Genomic DNA, 11,499 nt, shown 5'->3' on the forward strand with positions numbered 1-11,499 from the left:
CCCCCCCCCCGTCTCTTGACTGCCCCATCCAAAACCTCCCTGCCCCTTCTCCGACCCCCTGGCCCCCTTGTTGTTGGCCTTTGCCTAATGTCTCTGTGAACTTGCTCAGGAACGGCTGGAGCCGTTCGTCCCGGCAGGCTGGCTGGCGGGGGAGGAGCTCCAGACTGCCGGAGGCGATCTGCGATTGCAGGGAGGGAGTGATCTCTGCTGTAGGGGAAGCGGAGGAGGGGCTCTCTCTGGCTGTCAGAGCCCCATGTAAGTGGCACCATCCGGCCGGCTGCCCTGTTAGCCGCGCGCGCTCTGCATGAGGAGGAGGGGAAGTCCGGACATTTACAAATTCCCCCCGGACGCTATTTTTAGCTCAAAAATCCGGACATGTCCGGGGGAATCCGGACGAATGGTAACCCTATTGTTGGCTGGCTGCGAGCTTAGCCTATGATGCTGGAAGCCTCTAGCAGGGTTGACCAGAAATATTGTGCCAGCTCCAAAAGAGTCTGATGGTGGACGCTATGATTAGTTAGGCTGAAAATAGCAGACTGACAGGCTGGGGCTGCCATACCATGGATTCAATCTATACGTGTTTGTATGGCTCTCATCACGGTAGAGTCTAATTCCCGATGCTACAGTGCCCAGGAAAGAGAGGACTGTCGGGCTTGTAGCGGTTGCTCCTACATTGTCAACTCTGCTATTAAGTATCAGTTTGAGCTTTGTTTCAATGGTGGGGCAAATCCTTTGTGTTGCAAGCTGTGACCTGCAAAGGGGGCGGACTTGGCCAGAGGTGTTAGGGCATCATCTGATGTCCACTAGGCAAGCAGGGCCAAACCTTCCACTGATGTAAATAGGTATTGGTCCAATGGCTTCACTGATGTAAATAGTGTTGCTCCATTGGCGCAATGCCAGTTTACACCAACTGAGGATCTGCCACTAATTCCATACTTTAATGGTTTTCAGGGGAACCATGGATGAATGGAGTGTGCATCTTCCATTGCAATAGGCGTGGAGGTTGCAGGTCGTGCCAGAGGCACTGAGCTTCCAGTGATTTTTCACGGCCACATTTATTGCAAATAAATAAATAAATAATATGCCTGTTAGGCCAGTTTTTAAATTCAGTCCTTTAAACCAGTGCAGTTGTGTTGCAGTGATGGTTCTGTCAACAGAAGATGTCCGTGTACATAAAGGAGGAATAAAACACTTCCAAGTTGGAACGTTTTGCTGTTCCTAAACTATGCTACTTCATGACCATGCCCCTGCAGGTTCTCCACTGCCACACGCCGCCTGCTCTGTCTCATGGTAACAGGGCCCATTTCAAAGCAGTTGGGCCTTCAATAGAAAGGATGGTCCAGTGGTTTAAGTATTAGTCTTGAATTTGGGAGTCCCATGTTCAATTCCTGGTTTTGCCACAGACTTCCAAGAAGACTCAGGGAAAGTCCCTTAAGGTCTGTCTGCCCTGCAATAAAAAACCCACCGAGTCTGAGCCTGGGTCAGCTGACTTGGGCTTACAGGGCTCGAGCTGCAGGGCTAAAAATAGCAGTGTAGATATTCGGGCTCAGGTAGGAATCTGGGCTTGGTGACCCACCTCCCTGGTGTGGGGTCTTAGAGCCTGGGCTCTAGCCTAAATGTCTACACTGCAATTTTAGAACCCCAAGCCCCAGTCATCTGCCACCGGCCAGATCCAGCTGTAATGCGGGTCTTTTATTGTTGTGTCTCTGTGCCTCAGTTTCCCATCTGTACAATGGGGATAATAGCCATGCCTTCCCTTGTAATGGGGGCCACATGAGTACCAAGAGAGATGGAAATGTGGGCATGTTCATTTGTTCTACCTGTCCAGAACGAAGTGTGTGAATTACCTTGCTGTCTCTCACTTCCCCTGTTGATCTGAGCAGTCTTGTCAATCAGCCGTCTCCCCCATAATGGGGCTTGTGCTAGGGGATCTTATGGCTCCTGATTAACATGTAGATTGATGAAGTTGGGTCAGTCTTTGGGCATCAGCAAGGTGCCTGCTGCTCAGAATTCTTTCACCCTTCAAGGGGTTTACAGTTCAGATCTTTTCTTTGCCAGTATTTTCCCCAGACTTCCTGATCTTCCACGTTAGCCTTTTAACAGCTAATATTATTCCAGTGAGCTTATCTGGGCAGCAGGAGGGAGCCGCTCTCTGGTCTGAGTTCATACAGCACCTAGCCCAATGGGGTCCTGGTCCTTGGCTGGGAGCCTGGGCACTACCGCAATACAAATTCATAACAATACTAATGTGATTTCCCGATATTTCCGTTCCTTGGTCATTGCATCAAATGTACTTCTAATCAAAAGGACCAGAGTTAGATATCAAGCATCTTAAATCCTAGCACCAGTATTTTCATTTGGTTCCTTTCCAAGGAGGGAACAAAATAGTGGTTTGGAGCCAGGATTTTATGAATTTAAAACCATAGTCCAGACACCGCCTTTCAAACAAAGCCGAAATGCATGAAAGGGAAAGATCACCCCTGTGCAAATGAAAGGGTGTATTTTTGATATGTCACGCAACACTTTGTCCATGTAGCTAGCAGTTTGGATTTTAACAGGTGGGTGGTTCTTTAATAAGGGAAATTCACCAGCTTGGTGGTTTGAGGTTTGAAAACCTTGAATTGGCAGGCCCCTTTGGAACTAACAGAGCCCGACGGTTCTGGGAAGCGTTTGTTTGCTTTTCATAAAGTGCATCAAATTCTTGTAACTTGTGCAACTGGGGAGATTGTGCTGCCAACCCAGCCTTTAGGAGTTCTGAATATTTCTGGAACTGAAATGTACAACTGTTAGAAGGGCAGTGGACCAACCCCCATTAGAATGATACTTTGTACTTGGCTCGGACCTTCCAGCTGGGGATCTCAATCTGTGTGTCAAACATTTCAGCCTTACCACGCCCGGGGTGTGAAGTATGGTGAATACTATTCCCCATCTGCCAGAGGAGGAAGCTGAGGCATGAAGGTTAAGTGACTTGCTCAGTGTCCTACAAGAAACCAGGAGGAACAGCCAGATGAAGAATCCAGATTTAGGAACCCAAATCCCATTGAAAAATACCAGCAGCTGACTCCTCTCTCTCTTGTGGTTTAACCACAGGATCATACTTCTTTCTTCCATCCATAGACTACCTGACAATGGGTTTCTTGTTCTGCTAAACAACGAAATCAATGACACTGCAGCTTTGGGTGATCTTGGGGCTAGGCCCCACCTTTAAAACCCACTCCCAGAATTCTTGGCCTCTCCTGCTTCGCAACTCACTGATGGACAGAGTTGATTTTAATTTGGCCCTAATCTGGCATTCGTGTAGAACAAAGGGTTTGGAGGCAGCTAGGGATGATGGAATCAGCGCTTTAGTTGAGTGCCGCTGCTAAAACGAGCCGCTATGAACCCGTTGCCGTTAGACGGTGCTCTGTAAGCCTTGGAGATGAATGGTGGAGTTCAGATCTCTGAGCCATCATCTCAGGCTGTTTGCGGCCTCAGGAAATCAACACTGCATCTATCTCCATGGGACTATCCTTATTTAATCTGGAGCACAACAGTGTGCAAGCCATAGCATATCACCTACTGCAAAACTGGGATACATGGGGCCCTGCAGATGGTATATCCTTTGCACAGATAGATGATACCTTTGCTTTCAAGTGCTGGACTTGATAACAGTCATCGAGGCCTTTCAGCCAGTGATACTGGATTGGAGATCTGAAGACCATGTGGAAACTTCAGCTTGTGCAGAACATTTACTGAGTAAGGAGGACTTAGCGGAGAGGAGCATGTTACACCTGTGCTTCATGCTCTGCTCTGGCTTTCAATTGGATTTGAGGTGCAATTTGGGGACTTAGAGACTGCCTTCTTCTTTGGGGCTACCTCCTTGCGGCAAATGCAGTGCTTTGAATGGCGGGGGATGCCAGATATTACTTCAAACCGCAGTATAATTGTAGAACTGGAGCAATATTTTACCTGCTGTAGACAGAAGATGTCAAAAAGATGAAGCTTGTTATTTTTAAAGGCCCTGTGGGAGCTAGGTGCCCACACCCCAATAGGTAAAATTTTCAAAAGTGCCTAAATGCTATAGGCTCCTAAATTCAATTGAAATAAATGCAATTTTGCCTCCTAAAGCACTTAGGCACCTACACACTTTACCCAATGACTTTCAAAGGGTGTTAGGCACCTTACTGCTATTATCACCCCCTAAACCCCCTAGGTTCCATTGATGGTAATCAGCCTAATTCTCCATCATTTTCTCCAAACCCTCCTGAAGACTGATCCACAGCCCTTGATGTCAGTGGGAGTCTTTCTATGAACATCTATGGTCTTTGGATCAGGCCCTTCGTGACTCCTACCTAATTAAAGGAGGGAGGAGGAGCAGGATTGGAAAGTTCTTCCCTATTTTCTCTGCCTGCCAGAGAACAACCAAACATGCATCAATCAAAGTTAGTTGGCTATGCAGCTGCCAGGTGCCAATTTCAGAAATGCCTTCAGCTCTATTGTGCCAGAAAATATTAGGAAACGATTATTTCCTTCTCCAGTGTGCAATGTAATTAAAATAATTAAAATTATAGTTTAATTTAAAGTGACGAAAAAACACCAGTCTGGAATTGAACCTGACAACCACAGAAGAAAAATGCTTTAAAAAGCCAAACAAGCCAGATTTATGACTTGCTAAGCAACGGCAGTATGGGTTAGAATTATTTTAGGCCGGGCCGTGGTCCACAGACTTAACGTTGTTGTGTGGCTGGGTTTGGGTTTAAGATTTGATTTTTGTTGGCACCTCTAGCAGATCATTTGTATGCTCAGGTGCTTGCTTTTATAGGCCAGTTATCCACTCATTTATGAATAAATATGAAATATATAGGACATTGTGTGTGTGGAAATATAGGCAGTGTACCTGTATAGCCCCAAGCTGAGGTGGTGCCCTATTTCCCATTCTGTTGTGGTTTATTGGGATTGCAATACCACCCAGGGATACCAATCAAGGGTTAGTGTTAAGCACATGGATACCCAGGAAAAGCCTGGGTATCCCAGCCTGCTTACAGTCAAGGTTGTGACCAATAGATGGATGAACCAATTATTGAGGAGAGTAGGACGATGCAGCAGTAGAGCAAAGCAAGTTATCCGGCCTTCACAATCTCTCTGCTGCAGCCGCCACAGAATGTTCGACGACTCTGCCACTGAAATTGGCACAAAGTCCTTGCAGAACTCATAGATTCCAAGGGACCACTGTGACCATCTCATCTGACCTCCTGTACAACACAGGGCAGAGAACTTCCCCAGACTAATTCCTAGGGCAGAGCTTTAGAAAAACACCCAGTCTTGTTTTAAAAATGGTCAGTGCTGGAGAATCCACCACGCCCGTTGGTGAATCATTCCAGTGGTTCGTTACCCTCACTGTTACAAAATTTACACCTCATTTGCAGTCTGGAGTTGTCTAGCTTTAACTTCAAGCCATTGGATCATGTTAAACCTTTCTCTGCTAGACTAAAAAGCCCATTATTAAATACTTGTTCCCCATGTAGATACTTATAGACTGGAATCAAGTCACCTCTTAACCTTGTCTTTGTTAAGCTAAACAGATTGAGCTCTTTGAGTCTACCCCATAAGGCATATTTTCTAGTCCTCTAATCATTCTTGTGGCTCTTCTCTGAACCCTCTCCAATTTATCAACGTCCTTCCTCAATTGTGGGCACCAGAACTGGACACAGTATTCCCCAGCAGCGGTCACACCAGTGCCAAATGCAGAGGTAAAATAACCTCTCTGCTCCCACTCAAAAGTCCCCCATTTATGCATCCCAGATTTGCATTAGCACTTTTGGCTGCAGCATCACACATGCCAGAGGCCTTGCTTTTGATATGATTATGCTGACAACAAAAATTACTACACAATCCCAGGAGGGGGCACCAAAGCCTGAGCCCACCCAAGCCCTGCTGCCCTGGGCTAGGGGCCAAAGCCCTAAGGCTTCAGCCCTGGGAGTGGGCCTGTAACCTGAGCCCAGGCCTAAAGCCGAAACCTGAGCCCCACTGCCACGGGTGGTGGGGCTCGGGCTTCGGCTTAGGCCCTGGGCCCCAGCAAGTCTAAGCCAGCCCTGGCGACCCCATTAAAACAGGGTCCCGACCCATTTTGGGGTCCTGACCCACAGTTTGAGAACTGCTGCTCAAAGGTATTGAGATGTCTAACTCCGTTTGAAATCACTGGCAGTTAGGGGCATAAATACCTTTCAGGATGTGGGCCTTGGGGCCTGATCCTTGTCCTGCTGCCTTCAATGGGGCTGGATCAGGCCCTTATTCACCTGGTCCAAGATCTTCGTAAAATAAGCACTTCAAGCCAGGCTTCTAAATGCCTCTTTGGGCACTGAAATAAGAAACCAAGTTTTCAAAAGTCCTGAGAGCTCAGTAGCTCCCACTTCAGTGAAAGCCCAACATACGGCATCTTCCTCAAGGAGCTTGAAGAGTAATTACAACATAAGAAGCTCTTGGGGGCAGGGATGGTCATTTATTATGTTTGTGCAGCACCTAGCACAGTGGGGCCTAATATGGCTGTTAGGTGTTGCTGTGACTATGTGTTAAATAATAATTATTATCTTCCTGGTCAAAGAATGGAAGCTGCACAATATATTTGTGTGTACATAGGAGGGCGGTTCCTCTACCAAGCTATGCTGTGAGTAGGCTGCCCTACCACAGAGGGCAACTATGGATCAGAAGACTTGCAAGCCATGCATCGTAAATGGTTGCAGAATCATCTTCTTAATGTATGTATGATATGTCTCAGGTAGCACATGACCAGGATTCATCGCCAAATTTGGTTGGATCATTAGCTTCCCCGGCCTGGGCCAGGTACCGATGGGGAGTGTGACGCGAATGCTGATCCATGTTCCCTGTTGCAGAATAACAGAAGCTAACAGAATGCTAGGAGCCATTAGAAAAGGCATAGATAATACAACAGAAAATAGCACAATCATAGAATCATAGAATATCAGGGTTGGAAGGGACCTCAGAAAGGACCACTATATCAATCCATGGTACGCCCATACTTTGAATACTGCATGCAGTTCTGGTTGCCCCATCCCAAATAAAATACATGGGAACTGGAAAAGATATGGAGGAGGACAAGAAGAATGATTAGGGTTATGGAACAGCTTCTGTATGAGGAGAGATTAAAATGACTGACTGCTCAGCTTAGAAAAGAGACAACTAAGAAAAAATATGATTGAGGTCTGTAAAATCATGACTGGCGTAGAGAGAGTGAATAGGAAAATGTTATTTCTTGTTTGAGTGATGGTCCCTATTGTATTGCACTGTAGGTTACATGTAGGAGCCGGAGAATTTGAAAGTAGTGTCTGTTGATCCGTGCGTGCGCCCTGGCTCACCTCATGACCGAGGGGTGGACCGACTCTCTCCATTCCTTCTCACCACCTCATGGTCCAGGTCGAAACCTCTCTGTCCCTGTAGCTTCAGCTTTGTCCTACAAGATAAGACAAATAGTAAATAGTTTTAGCACCGTGTGCAGCTTTACAGTTTAGTATTTTCATAGATGTCTTATTGATTAGACTTAGCCTCTTTTGTCCAATAGTAGTTGAATTACCTTTTTGGAAATGTAAGAGGGTTTTTTTTAAAATCCACTTGTTTGGAAAAAGTGTTGTAAATTCTTATTACCCCCCCGTAGGGGTACTGGACTATGCCCAGGACTTCAGACTTCAACCTCTGCACTTCCTGCCCACGATGCGTCTCGGTCAGTAGCGACCACTAGCACTGCCTGTACCGCCTTGGGGAAGCCAACCTCATGGCAAGGAGCAGTATCTGTTGGTCGTTCCCCAGCCATGTGCGAGAAGGGCAGGAACTTCGTCTTCGGAAGCACCTGATGGAAAAGGCAGGAGGCGTCAATCAGACCCAGGCCTGGAACATACCCATACTTTGGCCTGATTCAGCAAGGAATGCGCCTCCTGCTGCAAAGTCCGACTCCGGTACAAGAGAGCCTACCTCCAAAGATCCCCAGCAGGATCGTGGCAGGAACCCAGGTAGCGGTCTCATAAGCATAAGACTGTCTTCCTCTAAATCCATTTTGAAGAACTCAGATTAGACTCTGAGCAAGCCCATCAGCTTGGCCCAAGAGGACTTAGAACATCCTAAGTCCCAGAGGCGTGACAAGAAATCTCACAAACATACATCAGTACAGAACTGCGATCCAATGGTACCATCATCCTTGGCACCTTCCAAACCCCAGGAGCTGCTGGCACCAACAAAGACTGATCATCACCAACTCTGACTATCCATGGCGCTGTCTTCTTCAACAGTAATACAATCTCCTCCAGCTCTGGAGGCTTGGACAGGTAGAACCCCTTTACACTGCGGAGAACTGAATCCCTTGCCACTCCATAGGACATTTTTGCTCTTCTGGATTCAGAATCCCCTTCTCCAGTGGGCCCCTCCATTTCCCCAGTGGTGTTATCTCTCTGGGAGTCAACTGCTAAGAGGAGTTTGTCGCCTGTCCCATCCTTGGGATATAACTGTTCTCCAGTGGTACTGCCAGTACCATCACTGGAACTGGAACCAGACTTCTCTTCATTGGGATACTCTAACCCACGTATCCACCACCACCCAAAAGACCTACACCATTCACTTCAGAGCCTATGGGGGCCTCTGTGACCCCCCCATTGACTCCATCTACTGGCCATACTTGGGGCTTTAGGATCTGTACCCTCCTGTCCAATCAGCTAGGGAATCACCCCTTGCCTCCCCCAAAGTCATTACCAAAGTTTTCTTGGTAGTAGCAGCTCATGTCAGACTTCTCGGTCTCATTGTCTTCCCCTACCTTGATGACTGGCTCCTTGTCACTAAGTCATGCCAGGAGGCCTATGCATCGACTGCAATGATGCTTCACCTTTTTTTCTTGCTGGGGGTCAGCGTAAATGCCACAAAATCTGTTCTCACCCCCACAAACAGTCTCTGGACTTCATCAGGGGCGACCTTGAATTCTATCACAAGAGTATACAAGGATAGGTTCCAGACCATGAACAATATCCTAATCCACCTCAGACAACCCCCGGGTACCAGTCAAGATGTATCCATCTCTCTTAAGTCCTATAGCGTCATGCACTTACATCACCCTGTGCGCAAGACTCCACCTAGAGTCGGTAAACTCTCCAAACCACTATCCTATGAATTTCATGGTAACAGTTCCCACCAAGGTAGTGTCCTCCCTGCTGTGGTGGATGAATCCTCAGAAGGTATGCGTAGGAGTCCCCTTTCTCCCTTCCTCACCAGACAGGACCATTATTACAGACGCATACCTATTCAGTTGGGGAGCCCACATGAACAGCGACACAGCACAAGGTACCTGGAACTCTTGAGAGTCCAGAATGCACATCATCAATAGCCTGGAGTTGCTCGCAGTCCAGAAGGCATGCAAGTCCTTTTTTCCATTCAGCCACATCACCGTGTTCTTATAATGTCAGTCAATGTTATGACTGTCTTCTACATCAACAAGCAGGGAGGAGTGAGATCCATCCCCCCGTGTGCAGAAGCAGTCAGGCTGTGGAACTGGTGTGTCAGCAATCAAATCATCCTACCTGCAGTCTACCTTTCAGGAAAACAAAATGTGCGTGGAGACTCCCTCAGCAGATGTTTTGCAGTTGACCACGAATGGGAGCTCCATGACTCAGAACTGCGCAACATTTCTGCACTATTGGGGAACCCCAACCAGGGATCTGTTCGCTTCTCAAACGAACAGGAAACGCAGCACGTACTGCTCCAGAGGAGCCCTAAGCCACAACCCCCAAGGCAACGCTTTCCTTCTTCCTTGGCCAGACCATTTGAACTATGCATTCCCTACACTACTGCTCCTGCCTCGAGCCCTTTGCAAAATCTGGCAGGACCGGCCATGGGTTATTTTGGTCACCCCATACTGGCCCATACAGTTTTGGTTTCTGAGCCTCCTACACGTCACCTCGAGTGCCAATCATCCTCCCAACATTTCCCGCCCTCCTGACCCAGTGGAAAGGCAAGATCAAGCACCCCAATCCACGTCCGCTTCACTTCAGGGCTTGGTTTTTGGGTGGGCATTGTCCTTAGAATGTTCATGTTCCACAGCCGTATGAGATATCATATAGGAAGGACTCTGCTAGAAGATATTACCTAGCTAAAAGGAGACGCTTTTCTTCTTGGGGACATCAAAGGCACATTCTCCCAGAAACTGCAGATATTCCTCTAATCGTACACTATATCTTTTCTCTGAAGACATCAGACCTGTCCATCAGCTCCTTATGAGTCCATTTGGCAGCGATCAGTGCATATCATCTACTTTCTCGGTCTTCATGCACCCATTGACCACCAGATTCTGGAAAGACCTAACCAGAACCTTCCTGCCTATTCAGAAACGTGCTCCTCAGTGGGACCTGAACCTTGTCCTCTCAGCACTCACAAGGCCCCCCTTTGAACCTTTAGCTTCTTGGTGCATGTCTCTCCTTTCCATGAAGATTGCATTGCTCATAGCCAATGCCTCAGCCAGAAGGGTTGACGAGCATGGAGCAATGATGGTGGATCCTCCTTACACTATATTTCATAAGGATATGGTTTAATTGCATTTACACCCAAATTCACCCCCAAAGTCATTTCAGAATTTCACCTAAATCAATCAATACATTTACCTGTGTTCTTTCCAAAACCACATGCTTCCTCAAGGGAATTGGACGGGCCTTGGCCTTTTAACTACAAAGAACAAAGACAATTAGGAAGTCCCTGAGACTATTCGTCACTATAGCAGAAAGTATCAGAGCGCATGCCCTCTGGGTGGACCCAGAGAATCTCCAAATGGATCGCTGGCTGGGTTCTACTCTATCGTCAGCTATCAAACTTTCCCCCTCCCCATGGGGTAAGAGCTCATTCCACAAGAGCACAAGCAGTGATTATGGCATCACTTCAGGAGCTGCCCCTCCTTGATATCTGTGAAGCGGCCACTTGGGGTTCCATTCACACATTTGCGATGCATTATGCCCCGTTGCAGGAGTCTGGTGATGTCTCCTTTGGGATGGCGCTCCTTTGCTCAGCTCTACCATCTATATTCTCGCACCTCCTCCGACTTAGGTACTGCTTGTCAATCACCCACAGTGGAATACAATAGAGACCATCACTCAAAGAAGAAGAGGAGGTTACGTACCTGCAACTGGATGTTCTTTGAGATGTGTGGTCGCTATCTGTATTCCACTACCCACCCTCCTCCTTCTCGGCTTCAGATCTTTTCTGAGTCACAGTAAAGAAGGAACTGGAGAGATGATCGGTCTGCCCCTCCTCCCCCAACCTAAATCCCCTCGGTCGGAGGCTCAAGGTGAGCCAGGGCACATGCCCGGAACAATGGACACTACTTTGACATTCTCTGGCTCTGGGCACATTGTGCACATGGGTAACCCACAGTGAAATACAAATAGGGCCACACATCTCGAACAACCTCTAATTACAGGTAAGTAACCTCCTCTTACCCCTTCACATAACACGAGAACTAGGGTCACCTAATGGTTATGA

Source organism: Terrapene carolina, unplaced genomic scaffold, assembly GCF_002925995.2.
Source record: "Terrapene carolina triunguis isolate 2854851 unplaced genomic scaffold, T_m_triunguis-2.0 Scaffold173, whole genome shotgun sequence".
Classification (NCBI taxonomy): Eukaryota; Metazoa; Chordata; order Testudines; family Emydidae; genus Terrapene; species Terrapene triunguis.